At 38.3% G+C, this 14,949-nt stretch overlaps 1 protein-coding gene across 1 annotated transcript in view; it reads right to left on the bottom strand.

Annotated features, from left to right (window-relative positions):
* LINGO2 (leucine rich repeat and Ig domain containing 2) overlaps positions 1–14,949 on the bottom strand; it is a 1,233,386-nt gene that overhangs the window by 865,465 nt on the left and 352,972 nt on the right. The window lies entirely within an intron of this gene.

Raw genomic sequence — 14,949 nt, 5'->3', positions numbered from 1 at the left:
AACTCTTTGCGACCCTATGGACTGTAGCCTGTCAGGCCTCTCTGTTCATGAGATTTTCTGGGCAAGAATACTGGAGTGGGTTGCCATTTCCTCCTCCAGGGGATCTTCCTGACCCAGGGATCAAACCTGGGTTTCCTGCGCTTCCTACATTGCAGGCAGATTCTTTATTGCTGAACCACTGGGAAAGCCTTTCAAAGAATACTGTTATCCATTAAAACATGCATCCTAGAGGAATTAATATTAAAAAGTGAAACGACCAGGTGACAGCACATGATTTAAGTGTGCAGTAACAAGTGGGAGTTACAGAACAGTTAAGGATTGCTTTTGGAATCAAAATTTCTAGGTTCAAACCCAAGCTCTTTTATTAACTGATCATGTTTTTAAACTACTCCAAGCCTGAATTTCCTCTCTTGGAGATATAAACTGTATCAATACATAGAGATTTTATAAAGACTAAATGAGCCAGTGAATCAAAAGTACTTAGTACAGTGTGTAGTCCAGTATAAGAACTGACAAAAACTGCCTCATATATATAGAAGGGAGTGAATCCATTCAAGGCCATCTGAATTCACAATAGCTCTGGGCTAGAGACTATGTTCTCTTCCTTATTGGGAAAGAAAGACGCTCAGAACAATACTGCCTTTTCAATGAATTATAGCTGCATAGCATCTAGTAAGTCAAGCAATTATAACAAAAAGATTTATGAATTGTTCTACGTCACAATCCATGGAAAAAGCCAATAAAGTATCTGGGAGCTAAGGAAGTGAGAAAGAATGAAATTGGTGTGAAATGTTGGAAACAGAAATGAGGAAAGGTGGTGACATAATTTAAAAGCTAACCTAGTGAAAAATTAGTTATAAATGTGTATCCTTATGATAATTTCAAGTAGGAAATAAATGCTTTGATATTTTGAAGACTTTATCTGAAATTCAGTATCACCACCCATATGGCATATAAAAGTAAGTTTGAAAATACATTATGTGTGTAAATACAAAAAACAAAAACAAAAACACCAAAATCCTGAATTGAACTTTCACCAAATCCTAAAGTTAGACATTCTACTAACTAAAATGTAGTTTGGGAGCCAACTCTAAGGTTCTTTGGATTTTGTTTGTTTTCCTCATAACTGAAGACAAGCTCAGAATCTGAATCTGGAATATCTCAGATTGAATCTCAAATCCAACATCTTACTAGGCAAGTAACTTAAAATTCTCTGAGCTTCATTTATCCCAGTTATAAAATATATAAGGTAAACAGTACCTATTTCATGTGACTGCTATAAGGATTAGCTGAGCTATACATTTAAAGTATTTGGAACAGGGCCTGGAACATAGTAAGAGCTGAATTAATGTTAGGTGTTATTATTAATTCTAAATTTTATTATTGCTTAAGTACAATGAAAAGTTCTAAAAGAAGCAAAAAAGTCTAAATATTTCAAATAAGCATCAGAAAAAATTTTATTTCACATGTTTTGCTTAAACGTTGCTAAAGAAATATTATAGAACTCAAATAGTATTACAACCACAATCCCCAATCTTCCTACTCCAATAATTATTTTTAGGCTTAATTTTATTTTTAATTTTGTTTATTTGAGTCAAAATTATTTAGCTATGGCATTTCTGTATAATGACACGTACTTGTATACAAATAAAACAACCAAAAGTTATAAATAAAATTTTGCCACTATTGACTTTCTCTTGATAGCTTGTGTGGCAGAGATTGCTAACTAATCACCAAAGTGTCTGCCTAGTTCTCACTGTCACACAACTAGATCTCTATCTCTCAGCCTCATGTACAGTTTATTGTGGTCATGTGACTATTCTAGCCAATGGGATATAAGCAGAAGTGACAGGTTCCTCTGGGAAATCTGGATCTTAAAATCTTCCACAGTCTTTCTTTCTGACAAGTCATCATTTCTGTGTCCATTTTCTATTATTTGCGACAGGGCTATTTCCTACATTCTTCTGCATTATATGTGGTACTTTCCTTTAGTAGGTACGGATTTTGAAAAGGGTAGTAGTGATAGGTAAGAGGGGTTTTTTGGGGGGAGTCGGGGGGGAGGGTCAGGAAAAGCAAAGGGAGAACTTCTCAGAAGACAGTGAGAGCAATAACCAAGGTGGTAAAGAAAGCTTGACCACATTCAACCTGGTTTTGAGTGTGGTCACTGAGTCACGAAAGTGTTGCACAAATTTATGTACTATGCTATGGCAACATAGTCAGATCTACAACAGTGAAAAAATACATCTTCAGTGAGAGCCACTCACACTTACTTTTTACCATCCTCCCATGCACTTGATACACTCCTTGCCAAAGATGGCATCAATCCCAGCAGTATCCCAGTCATCGCCAGGGCTTGGGTTATCAGCCAAGCACATCTCAGTTTCAGGTTGGAACCAGAGACTTTTCACTGGGTCTCCCAGGTGCTCTGTAATATGCAGCATATTCACATTCCCTCAGATAGCCGGAGAGGCACAATGCTTTCACAGACCCCAGACAGACACTGGTAGTTACACACAGAAAACGGAAGAGCCTCTTTAGCATGGCTAAATGCTAATGCTATCCTCACAAGGCTGAATGGAACAAAATCCCTTCTACCAGCTTCCAGGAACAGCTGTTTTGGTCTGGGTTTTTTTTGAGCAAGATATAGTTTAACATTGTATTAAGCCACGAGTTTTGGGTTCTTCTCTATTACAACAGCTAGCATTATCTAACTAATACAATTAGCTTTTCTTGATGTTTATGGTTTCAATAAGTTAGAATCACCAGGAAAAAAAAAAAAATACCCTATTAATTCTAAAACAAAACCCACTATTATATTGCCTAAATGTTCTACAGTAATTACATATGAATTTATGGTAGAAATTAAAATCTTAATTTATAGTTTTATACTATCATTCATCCAGAAGATATTTTTAAGAAAATGATATATATAAATAAAAAGTATGAATTTAATAAATTCTCAGGTTTTGTTGTTGTTGTTGTTGTTCAGTTTAATTAAACAATGGGTCTAGCTACATCTTTTGTATTTTTATAACTTAAACTGCTTCAAATGTGAGTCTCAGTCAATAATTCTAGACTCCTCTATACTTAGCAAACAAAGAATTCAAAAGGATCACCAGACTCCAACCCAAGACTGCAAGAACATCTGGACTGGTGATGTATTTTTCCAATTACTGCTTTCAGTGTTCGCTGTCTATGAACACATTGAAGCCATTTAGGATTTATTATTCTGGTAAATGAGCAGACTGTTCATACACATTAAATTCCTGTTCCTGTGTAGATTGTAAAATGCAATACCTTTATCTACTTCATGCTGGAATTAAAAACCCGTATCACAAATGCTTAGAAAATAAAGCATTATCCTTTCCTGGAAAATGCAAATGAGAATGAGCAAATGTATTATCAGAAAAGTATTGATTATATCAACTATTTTTCTAAGTAGTATAGCTAAGATTAATACATTCTGAAATATATGCCTGTAATGTATGTCCCTTAACATTTAAGCTAAAGGAGTTAGAGAAGGCAAAGGAACCAGGACCTAGTGGAAGAATGAGGAAAGTATTGGTCTATGAGTTAAGAGTCAAGAAAATAAATTGGTGGTAGAGTTCTCAGAGTGAATAAATAGGTTTTAATTAAGATTAGAAGGTCATTCTTCTAAGTTTCCTGTTTCATATGTTTGTCATCATGTTGTGACAAGATGTTATGTTATTAATTTTTTTAATTTAATATTTCCACTATGATGATTAATATTAGCATTAAACAGACATGCCATCTCTCTGAAAAGCATTCTTTCAGATGAGTTTGGCAGCAATTGAAGAATAACTCAAATGACAGAAAGGAAAGAACCACAGACAACTATGGCCTTAATTTATAGAAAAGATACCTGCCTATATTAGGTTTGTGCCAATGAGAAGGAAAAGGGAATTAAGTAAATCCAGAAGATTTTTCCAATTAACAACAATCAAATGTTTGGGTCAAACTGAATTTGAGATGTTCAAAATAACAGTGACAATGAAATGCATTTATACTGGCATTGTGTAAAAGGAATTTTGTGCTCTACTCTAGACTACCCTATGAGTATGGGGGCCAGGAATAACTTACCTGAAGTGGATATACCATTATCCTGCTGTTGAAAATTTAGTCTGCCTTCAAAGTCTTTTCAGTATTAAAAAAATAAATTATAACAACAAGTCTTTTCAATAATACTTATGGCTTCTTCTATGTTAGATTACTATTAGAATCAATTCTTAAAATATTCTTCTTTTTATAAAGAGAATCAAGAAAAATGGAGCTGGGAAATTTGAAGGGAAGAGATAGTGGTATGTATTAAAAAATAATAGCAGTATGGAATTAGATGGTAAAGAGTCCTAAATCTTCAAAGTGAGTAAACTTTATGACAAGAAAACAGGGAAAGTAATGTTAGGAAAGGTATATTCTGATACACAAACACAGCTGAGATTCAGATTTGTGTGTGATAACTTGGACCCTGAGAAATGCATTGAAAAGAAGCTAATATGGGATCAGACATCTGTCACAAACAGAGTTTCCATTAAAACAAAGTTAATGTGGAAACAAAAGGAAAAACAGATTTTATAGTACGTTTTGTACACTCTAATTTGGTTCTAAATAGTATGTTATTTGAGGACAGAAACTGTTCTGTTTATCTCTATTCAAAGCACTTAGAACAAAGCCATTATCTGGTAAACAGCTTTATATATACATATAATCTATCTATTGATATAGCCTTATAAATAATATGTATATGTTTATATATACACATACACAATATAAGCATACACATACATATATATATACACACACACACACACACATATAGTTGTAATAGTTATTTTCAGGATAATCTATCAAACTAAAATTGTTAAATCTCTAAGTATTTGCCATTAAATTATGTCAAAGGAATGATCTACTCATGTTATTAAACACAGGGCATAATGCTAGGTTAGTTATTATAAATGAACTATCCATTTACTTAGTCAAAGACTACATCTCAAAATTCCTAATGGATTTTAAAACAATAAAGCTTATCTAAATGAGGTATCATAATGTAAACATATCTCACAGAAATAAAATCTGATATAAAATTACATACAATAATACTGAAAATTAAATGCTGTGAAAAATGACCAAAGAGCTACCATGAGACAGAAAAGACTGCTGCTTTTTTTTCTTTTAAATTACTAACATGCGACCCCCAAGCAGCTGAAGGCTCTGTCAAGTTCACAAAATTATTTGAAGAATTAAATTCCAGACAGAGGTTCTCCAAGGACTGTAGACTAATGGCTGCTTTCACCCTGGTGTCCGGTATCAAAGGAACCATTTACTTCGGAGGAGTGTGCTCATCAGCTGCCTAAAGAGGCTGGGGGCACTTAACTGAGCTCAAACTAGGGAGAATTACGGGATTTATTTCCCATGAACACAACTTGATTACACTGAAATGTGCAAAAAGATAGGGGGAGCTTCTAAATAAGTGTTATTAAGGTTCAGGGACAGGATTAAAATCAATGGCTTCAATTAGGTAGGGTGGTGGTGGATGGAGAGACAAGGAGAAAATTACAATGACACATGAGATTTTGGGAAGCAATCTACAGAGAAACAATGAAGACAAAAGCCTTAGGGAGATTCAACCTCCTATCTTCCTCTCACACACAAATGTACACAGAGTCATAATTCTTCCTTCTAAACCAGTCTAATGAATTCATAGGTACATGTAGAAAATTGATTGTAGACAGAATCGTTTTCCCACTGAAGACTGTGAAGTTGGCAAACATCTTGGAAATCTATCCATCCCACCTCTTTCACTTACCCCACTTACACAGCGCTCAGTGTTTTTATACCAACCCATAAAAGCTCTTTTTTTGTTGTTTTTTCCCCACATGCTGGACCATTCATTCACAATTTCTGTCATGAAAACCTACTACTCAGTTATCTTCAGGCTTTACTATATGATAGTCAACACATAGAAAGTGAAAGTGTTAGGCATTCAGTTGTGTCCGACTCTGCGACCCCATGGACTGTAGTTCACCAGGCTCCTTTGTCCATGGAATTCTACATGCAAGAATCATGGAGTGGGTGGCCATTTTCTTCTCCAGGGGATCTTCCTGACCCAGGAATAGAATCTGGGTCTCCTGTATTGCAGAAAGATTGTTCACCATCTGAGCAGCCAATATTATGAACTAAATCAAAACGAGAAGATAATGACCATATCAACACAAAAAGCATGTATTGAGTACCCAGTTCTCACAAGACACCACACCAAGGCTGTGGGAATTAAAAGATGAAGTCTTATCCTTGAAAACGTGTAATATTGATCAAGAGAATAAAAGGAAGAATGTGGCCAATACTATAACAGATATAGAAGACAGAAAGCCAGACAGATTTTGACAAAGAACATCATGGAAAGTTTCATGGAGGAGGTGAAAGTTAAGGGGATGCTTATATTACTTAAGCACACACACAAAAAGAATAATGTGAGGCTTTAAAGTGATAGGTGAATTCTAGTTAAGGTCATAAATAGCCTGAACAATATGCCTGGTATTTTCTCCATTTGTTTGTAAACAGAGAGTTCAGATACCAGATGATTCAGTTAAAGTCTGGACACCTCACAGTGTGTATATATGTGTATATATATATATATATATATATATATATCTCAAACATATGCTACATATATTTCTTGCTTTTATTTTTTTGTCTTCAGCCCAACCCTGCTGTCATAAAAGGCAGCTTACATTGCATCCATGGAATAAGTGAAGTCACTCAGTTGTATCTGACTCTTTGCAACCCCGTGGACTGTAGCCCGCCAGGCTCCTCTGTCCATGGGATTCTCCAGGCAAGAACACTGGAGTGGGTTGCCATTTCCTTCTCCAGGGGATCTTCCCAACCCAGGGATCCAACCTGGGTCTCCTGCATTGCAGGCAGACGCTTTATCCTCTGAGCCATCCATGGAATAACCTTAGTCTAAATACTCATTTCATAATTTATTAATTTCATCTCTTCTCCACTTTATCACATCCTGACTTACCATCTTTCTGAAACCCCATCTCTGATTATCACCTCTTGCAACTCTCCCATCCACTAACTTCCACTAAATGTCCCTACTTTTCTCAGAACCTCCACTTTTGCCTAGGCTAAAAGCTTCTTAGCTTTCTGTGTAGGCTACTCAACTATCTGACTGACACTACTGCCAGCACATTCGACTCACTTGTCTTTGCTCTTTGCTTTAGTTTTGCTGACAATCTGGAGATAAATCAGTCCAATTTCTTGCTCTACTCTCCCTCATGAACTGCCTTGTGCTGCTGAAAAGAATTCTCTGTTAATTGGTATCATTATAAATTTATGATCTCCACCCTCTGCTGAGTCTTCAATACTGTGTTGTATCCAAGCCCTCATCACTCTTTCTATTCAGACTCTTGAGGCTTCCACCCTCAGCAGACAAACTTATCATCTGCTTTACAGAAAACTACAGAGACCAAGGGGTGGTAACTCCTAAATTTTCAGTCCTCCCATTTTTAAATCGATCATTAATTATCATGCCGTCATGGAAAAATAGGAGTCTCTCAGAATCTCAAGGTTAATTTTACTCTTTCTCTTCTCAATCAGCACACAGCTTGATTCCCACCCATTTTATCTTCAAGCTCTTCTCTCTAGATCCTTTTGTTCTACAACCAACAAGTGCAACACTCCCTAAACCTTCCTTAAATTAATCTACTTACCTGAAGCAACCAAATAACGTCTTCTCTTCCCTGTGGGACACTGAACATAACAAATGTGCTTTGAACATTTGTTACCAACAGAAACCGCAATTTACATTCTGTCCTGATAACTAACCTACTGTCGCTCTTAACAAACTCATCAACATTCAAGGCTGCTGAGCATTTTCAGTCCTTCTTCTCTCTGACTTGTCTATGGCATTTGTCTCTCTTTGTTCAGGCATGTCTGCCAGTTTCACTCCCACCCTATCCCTTCTCATTCTACCCTACCTTAGTGAAACTTTCTTTTCCTTCTTGCTTTGTTTTTTCCCTTATTGATCATTCCCCTTCTAAATTTTCACTTCCTGGAAAATCTCCTCTGCTTTAAGAACTCTTTGTAAAAATTCAAATTTCTAAATCTCACAGAGACCACACCTCCAAGATGCAAATCCATCAGTCCTATGAATATAAACATGCTCTAGCCTGAACTGTCATTTACTCTGATTCATCTCTTTGTCCACCCCAACAAAATAATTTGGTCAACTGCATTAACTCAAAGCAATTTTCAAAGCCTCCTACAACCTCATCCTTCCAAACCTCATCAGTAACAAGTCTTAGTGAGTCTACTTCATCAGGAGAGAGAATCTTTTCTGTGAACTACTGCAGTATATAAATTGGCTTTGTTTTTCCCATTCTAAACCACTTTCCACATTGTCCTTGAAGTTATTTTCTTCAAAAACACAAATTACATGAGGTCACTCTCTTATTACAATACTATTAATAACAAACAAATGACTGCATAATTAAGGCCAAACTTAATTGACCAATGTAAGGCAAGGTTTCATCAATCCAAGCATCTCATTGTTTTCCATAGTTATCCTCACACTTTGTCACAGACTCACAACTATGCTCAATCACAGTAATGTCTAATCTTGTGGTGCACACGGGCATTCAAAGCTGTTTCTTGAATTCATGCCTTTGGGCACTTTGCTTATTATGCTCTTCCTCTCTACTATCACTGGGGAAGGAAATGGCAACCCACCCCAGTATTCTTGCCTTGATAATTCCATGGACAGAGGAGCCTGGTGAGTAGTCCATGGGGTTGCAAAGAGTTGGACACAACTGAGTGACTAACACTCTCTACCATCAAGGCTCATCATGCTGCTACTGCTAAGTCACTTCAGTCGTGTCCGACTCTGTGCGACCCCACAGACGGCAGCCCACCAGGCTCCCCCGTCCCTGGGATTCTCCAGGCAAGAACACTGGAGTGGGGTGCCATTTCCTTCTCCAATGCATGAAAGTGAAAAGTGAAAGTGAAGGTGTTCAGTCGTGTCAGACTCTTAGCGACCCCATGGACTGCAGCCTACCAGGCTCCTCCGTCCATGGGATTCTCCAGGCAAGAGTACTGGAGTGGGTTGCCATTGCCTTCTCCACAAGGCTCATCATATATATATATATATATATATATTCAAGTTGCTCAGTCATGTCCGACTCATTGCAAGTCCATGGACTATAGAGTCCATGGAATTCTCCAGGCCAGAATACTGCAGTGAGTAGCCTTTCCCTTCTCCAGGGGATCTTCCCAACCCAGGAATCAAACCCAGGTCTCCCACATTGCAGGTGGATTCTTTACCAACTGAGCCACCAGGGAAGCCTGAGCATACTGGACTGGGTAGCTTATCACTTCTTGAGGGGATCTTCCCAACCCAGGAATTGAAGCAGGGTCTCCTGCATTGCAGCCAGATTCTTTACCAACTGAGCTATCAAGGAAACCCAAGGCTCATCGTGACAAAGGTCTTTTGTGTAAAACCTTCCTAAATTCCTTAACATTTTAGAATGAGCAGTTTATCAGGGTATGCCACCAGTCTATGAATTTCTTGAGTGATGTTCAGTTCAGTTCAGTCACTCAGTCGTGTCTGACTCTTTGCGACCCCATGGACTGCAGCACGCCAGGTATCCCTGACCATCACCAATCCCGGAGTTTATTTAAACTCATGTCCATTGAATACTGATGTTAATATACATATTTTCCCCAGACTTGCCTGTAGGTGTCCAGGAGTCTCAGGTGGAGGCATGGGTCAGTGGCTTGCTGCAGGGTTGGGGGCACTGAGTGTAGCAGTCCATGCCTAGGACCTTTTGAAGGAGGTCGCCAGTATCTTCATTACCTCCACCATAGTTTGGCCTCAGGTAAATAACAGGGAGGGGACACAGCCCCAGCCATCAACAGAAAATTGGATTAAAGATTTACTGAGCATGGTTCCACCCATCAGAACAAGACCTAGTTTCCCCTTCAGTCAGCTTCTCCCATCAGGAAGCTTCCATAAGCCTCTTACCCTTCTTCATCAGAGGGCAGACAGACTGAAAACCACAATCACAGAAAACTAACCAATCTGATCACATGGACCACAGCCTTGTCTAACCCAGTGAAACTATGAGCCATGCTGTGCAGGGCCACCCAAGACAGACGGCTCATGGTGGACAGTTCTTACAAAAAGTGGTCTGCTGGAGAAGGGAATAGCAAAACACTTCAGTATTCTTGCCTTGAGAACCCCATGAACAGTATGAAAAGGCAAAAATATAGGACACTGAAAGACGAACTCCCCAGGTCAGTACGTGCCCAATATGCTACCAGAGATCAGTGGAGAAATAACTCCAGAAAGAATGAAGAGATGGAGCCAAAGCAAAAACAACACCCAGGTGTGGATGTGACTGGTGATGCAAGTAAGTCCGATGCTGTAAAGAGCAATATTGCATAGGAACCTGGAATGGTAGGTCCATGAATCAAGGAAAATTGGCAGTGGTCAAACAGGAGATGGCAAGAGTGAACATTGAAATTTTAGGAATCAGTGAACTAAAACAGACAGGAATGGGTAAATTTAACTCAGATGACCATTATATCTACTACTGTGGGCAAGAAGCCCTTAGAAGAAATGGAGTAGCCATCATAATCAACAAAGAGTCCAACATGCAGCACTCAGATGCAATCTCAAAAAAAAAACCAGAATGATCTCTGTTCATTTCCAAGGCAAACCATTCAATATCACAGTAATCCAAGTCTATGCTCCAACCAGTAATGCTGAAGAAGCTAAATGTGAACAGTTCTCTGAAGACCTACAAGACCTTCTAGAACTAACATCTAAAAAAGATGTCTTTTTCATTATAGGGGACTGGAATGCAAAAGTAGGAAGTCAAGAGATATCTGGATTAACAGGCAAATTTGCCCTTGGAGTATGGAAAGAACAGGGCAAAGGCTCATAGAGGTTACCCAAGAGAACGCACTGGTCATAGCAAACATCCTCTTCCAACAATACAAGAGAAGACTCTACACATGGACATCACCAGATGGTTAACAGCGAATTCAGAGTGATTATATTCTTTGCAGCCAAAGATGGAGAAGCTCTATATAGTCAGCAAAAAGAAGACCAGGAGCTGACTGTGGCTCAGATCACAAACTCCTTATTGCCAAATTCAGACTTAAATTGAAGAAAGTAGGGAAAACCACTAGACCATTCAAGTATGACCTAAACTAAACCTCTATACAGTGGAAGTGAGAAATAGATTCAAAGGATTAGATTTGATAGACAGAGTGCTTGAAGAACTATGGACAGAGGTTCATGACATTGTAGAGGAGGCAGGGATCAAGACCATCCCCAAGAAAAAGAAGTGCAAAAAAAAAAAAAAAAGAAAAAGAAGTGCAAAAAGGCAAAATGGTTGTCTGAGGAGGCCTCACAAATAGCTGAAAAAAGAAGAGAAGCAGAAGACAAAGGAGAAAAGGAAAGATATACCCATTTGAATACAGAGTTCCAAAGAATAGCAAGGACAGATGAGAAAGCCCTCCTCAGTGATCAATGCAAAGAAATAGAGGAAAACAATAGAATGGGAAAGACTAGAAATCTCTTTGAGAAAATTAGAGATACCAAAGGAACATTTCATGCAAAGATGGGCACAATAAAGGACAGAAATGGTATGGACCTAACAGAAGAAGATATGAAGAAGAGGCGACAAGAATACACAGAAGAACTATACAGAAAAGATCTTCATGACCCAGATAATCACGATGCTGTGATCACTCATCTAGAGCCAGACATTCTGGAATGCGAAGTCAAGTGGGCCTTATGAAGCATCACTATGAACAAAGCTAGTGGAGGTGATGGAATTCCCTTTGAGCTATTATTTCAAATACTAAAAGATGATGCCATGAAAGTGCTGCACTCAATATGCCAGCAAGTTTGGAAAACTCAGCAGTGGCCACAGGACAATCCCAAAGAAAGGCAATGCCAAAGAATGCTCAAACTACCGTACAGTTGCACTCATCTCACATGCTAGCAAAGTAATGCTCAAAATTCTCCAAGCCAGGCTTCAACAGTATGTGAACCGTAAACTTCCAGATGTTCAAGCTGAATTTAGAAAAGGCAGAAGAACCGGAGATCAAATTGCCAACACCTGTTGGATTATCAAAAAGCAAGAGCATTCTAGAAAAACATCTATTTCTGCTTTATTGACTATGCCAAAACCTTCGACTGTGTGGATCACCCCAAACTATGGGAAATTCTTCAAGAGATGGAAATACGAGACCACTTGACCTGCCTCTTGAGAAACCTGTATGAAGGTCAGGAAGCAACAGTTAGAACTGGACATGGAACAACAGAATGTTTCCAAAGAGGAAAAGGAGTACATCAAGGCTGTATATTGTCATCCTGCTTATTTAACTTATATGCAGAGTACATCATGAGAAACGCTGGGGTGGATGAAGCACACACTGGAATCAAGATTGCCAGGAGAAATACCAATAACCTCAGATATGCAGATGACACCACCCTTATGGCAGGATGCGAAGAAGAACTAAAGAGCCTTTTGTGAAAGATGATAGTGAAACAGTTGGCTTAAAACTCAACATCCAAAGAAGTAAGATTATGGCATCTGGTCCCATCAGTTCTTGTCAAATAGATTGGGAAACAATGGAAACAGTGACAGACTTTAGTTTTGGGGCTCCAAAATCACTGCAGATGGTGATTGCAGCCATGAAATTAAAAGATGCTTTTTCCTTGAAAGAAAAATTATGACCAACCTAGACAGCACATTAAAAAGCAGAGACATTACTTTGCTAACAAAGGTCAATCTAGTCAAAGCTATGATTTTTCTAGTAGTCATGTATGGATTGAGAGTTGGACTATAAAGAAAACTGAGCACCAAAGAATTGATGCTTTTGAACTGTGGTGTTGGACGAGACTCTTGAGAGTCCCTTGGACTGCAAGGAGATCCAACCAGTCCATCCCAAAGGAAATCAGTCCTGAATATTCATTGGAAGGAAAGATGTTGAAGCTGAAACTCCAATACTTTGGCCACCTGATGTGAACTGACTGATTTGAGAAGATCCTAAGGCTAGGAAAGATTGAAGGCAGGAGGACAAGCAGACGACAGAGGATGAGATGGTTGGATGGCATCACTGACTTGATGGACATGAGTTTGAGTAAACTCTAGGAATTGGTGATGGACTGGGAGGCCTGGTGTTCTGCAGTCCATAGAATCACAGAGTTGGACACAACTGAGAGACTAAACTGAACTAAACTATCTTTATCATATCTTGTTTTCCCAATTCTCCTACTGAGAACTTCTTGGAACTCCAGCATGTATAAACTTTTTGTCTCTTGAGTAATAAATACATGTAGTCACAGAAGTATAATTCAAGAAAAAAATGGAGAAGAAACATTCTTTGGCCTTATTGAGAATATATTCTCAACAAGAGAGAATATATTCTAGAGAAATCTAACCCTTTATAATTAAATTCCTTTTTTCTATCACTCTAAATGGAATGGCTTCTATGTTATAAGAAAGATTGGAATCTGTGTGGTTTGTTTTATGGAAGGTGGTGTGCCTTACCTGTGTGACTTTTCATGCAAAGATACAGTGATAAGCAGAGGCTTTCACAACACAGTCAGACCTCATGGAATACAACTTGATAGATCAGTCCAGAGAGACCCACTGCAGCAATAGCTCTTAGAATGAGGGCCTGCCTGCTGCTATAATCAAGCCTCTATCCTGAGGAAGCAGACTATTGTCTGTTAAGATGGACAGATAAATACTTTTTTTTCCAGCAATGCCTTTCTTTGAGAGCTATTTAAAAAGCCAGAGTTTGTTCATTATATGTGAAAGTTTTTAATATTACCCAACTGACAGGTTAAAACCGGCATTACACTATAGATACATGGTTAATAAAGAGAGAAGTAAATTGGGAAACCTTTAATGAGCAAAACCAAAATAAGCCAAATGGCTCAAATATGTTAAGTTTTACATTCTGATGAGCTGGGAAAAAAAAAAGAGTTTCTGTTCAATAGGGAGGTACCAGTAAATATGAAATAAAACAGGGTCACAGGAAAAAAGGCCTGGGAAACTGACATTAAAAAAAAAAAATGCCTGTGAAAGTGATACAAAGCCCAAGAACTGGTGGGAAAGGGGTCACGTGACACAGATGGAGTCATGTGATATAAAGGGGGGTGGGTCACAATATTTTTTGCCTTCATTGAATTTATGAAGGAAAAAAAGCCATAAAGTTGTGAAATGTGGAATAACAGCACAATTTAAACATAGTTCAAAAGACTGATGAAATACGGCAGATCACTTCATTATTAATGATGAAATAAACGTGTGCAAACAGTAACTGCTATCAGATCAGATCAGTCGCTCAGTCGTGTCCAACTCTTTGAGACCCCATGAATCGCAGCACGCCAGGCCTCCCTGTCCATCACCAACTCCTGGAGTTCACTCAGACTCACGTCCATTGAGTTAGTGATGCCATCCAGCCATCTCATCCTCTGTCGTCCCCTTCTCCTCCTGTCCCCAATCCCTCCCAGCATCAGAGTCTTTTCCAATGAGGTGGCCAAAGTACTGGAGTTTCAGCTTTAGCATCATTCCTTCCAAAGAAATCCCAGGGCTGATCTCCTTCAGAATGCTATAGGAATTCATGAAAGGAAAAAGGTACTTCCTTTGGGATTTTGAAAGAAGGTCTTTTAGATTATATATTTTGAAAGATAAAGGTATTTTTATTTGACCTCAAGAAAGATTCGGAGTTGTATGTATCTGGCACTGAAGTCTTGTGTAATTACAAACAGCTTGGTTTACACTGTTTTATTATGAATTTCAAAACTGTATTTGCTCTTTGGGTAATCACTTCCACCACGAACTTGAAGTAAAGCAGTTAAAAAGTTCTGTTAGTCAGTGTTAGGGAAATTAAATAAATAGT

This window comes from Bos indicus, chromosome 8 (assembly GCF_029378745.1).
Source record: "Bos indicus isolate NIAB-ARS_2022 breed Sahiwal x Tharparkar chromosome 8, NIAB-ARS_B.indTharparkar_mat_pri_1.0, whole genome shotgun sequence".
Taxonomy (NCBI): domain Eukaryota; kingdom Metazoa; phylum Chordata; class Mammalia; order Artiodactyla; family Bovidae; genus Bos; species Bos indicus.
The sequence above is the reverse complement of the archived record's forward strand: the minus strand, read 5'-3'. Positions and strand labels throughout refer to the sequence as shown.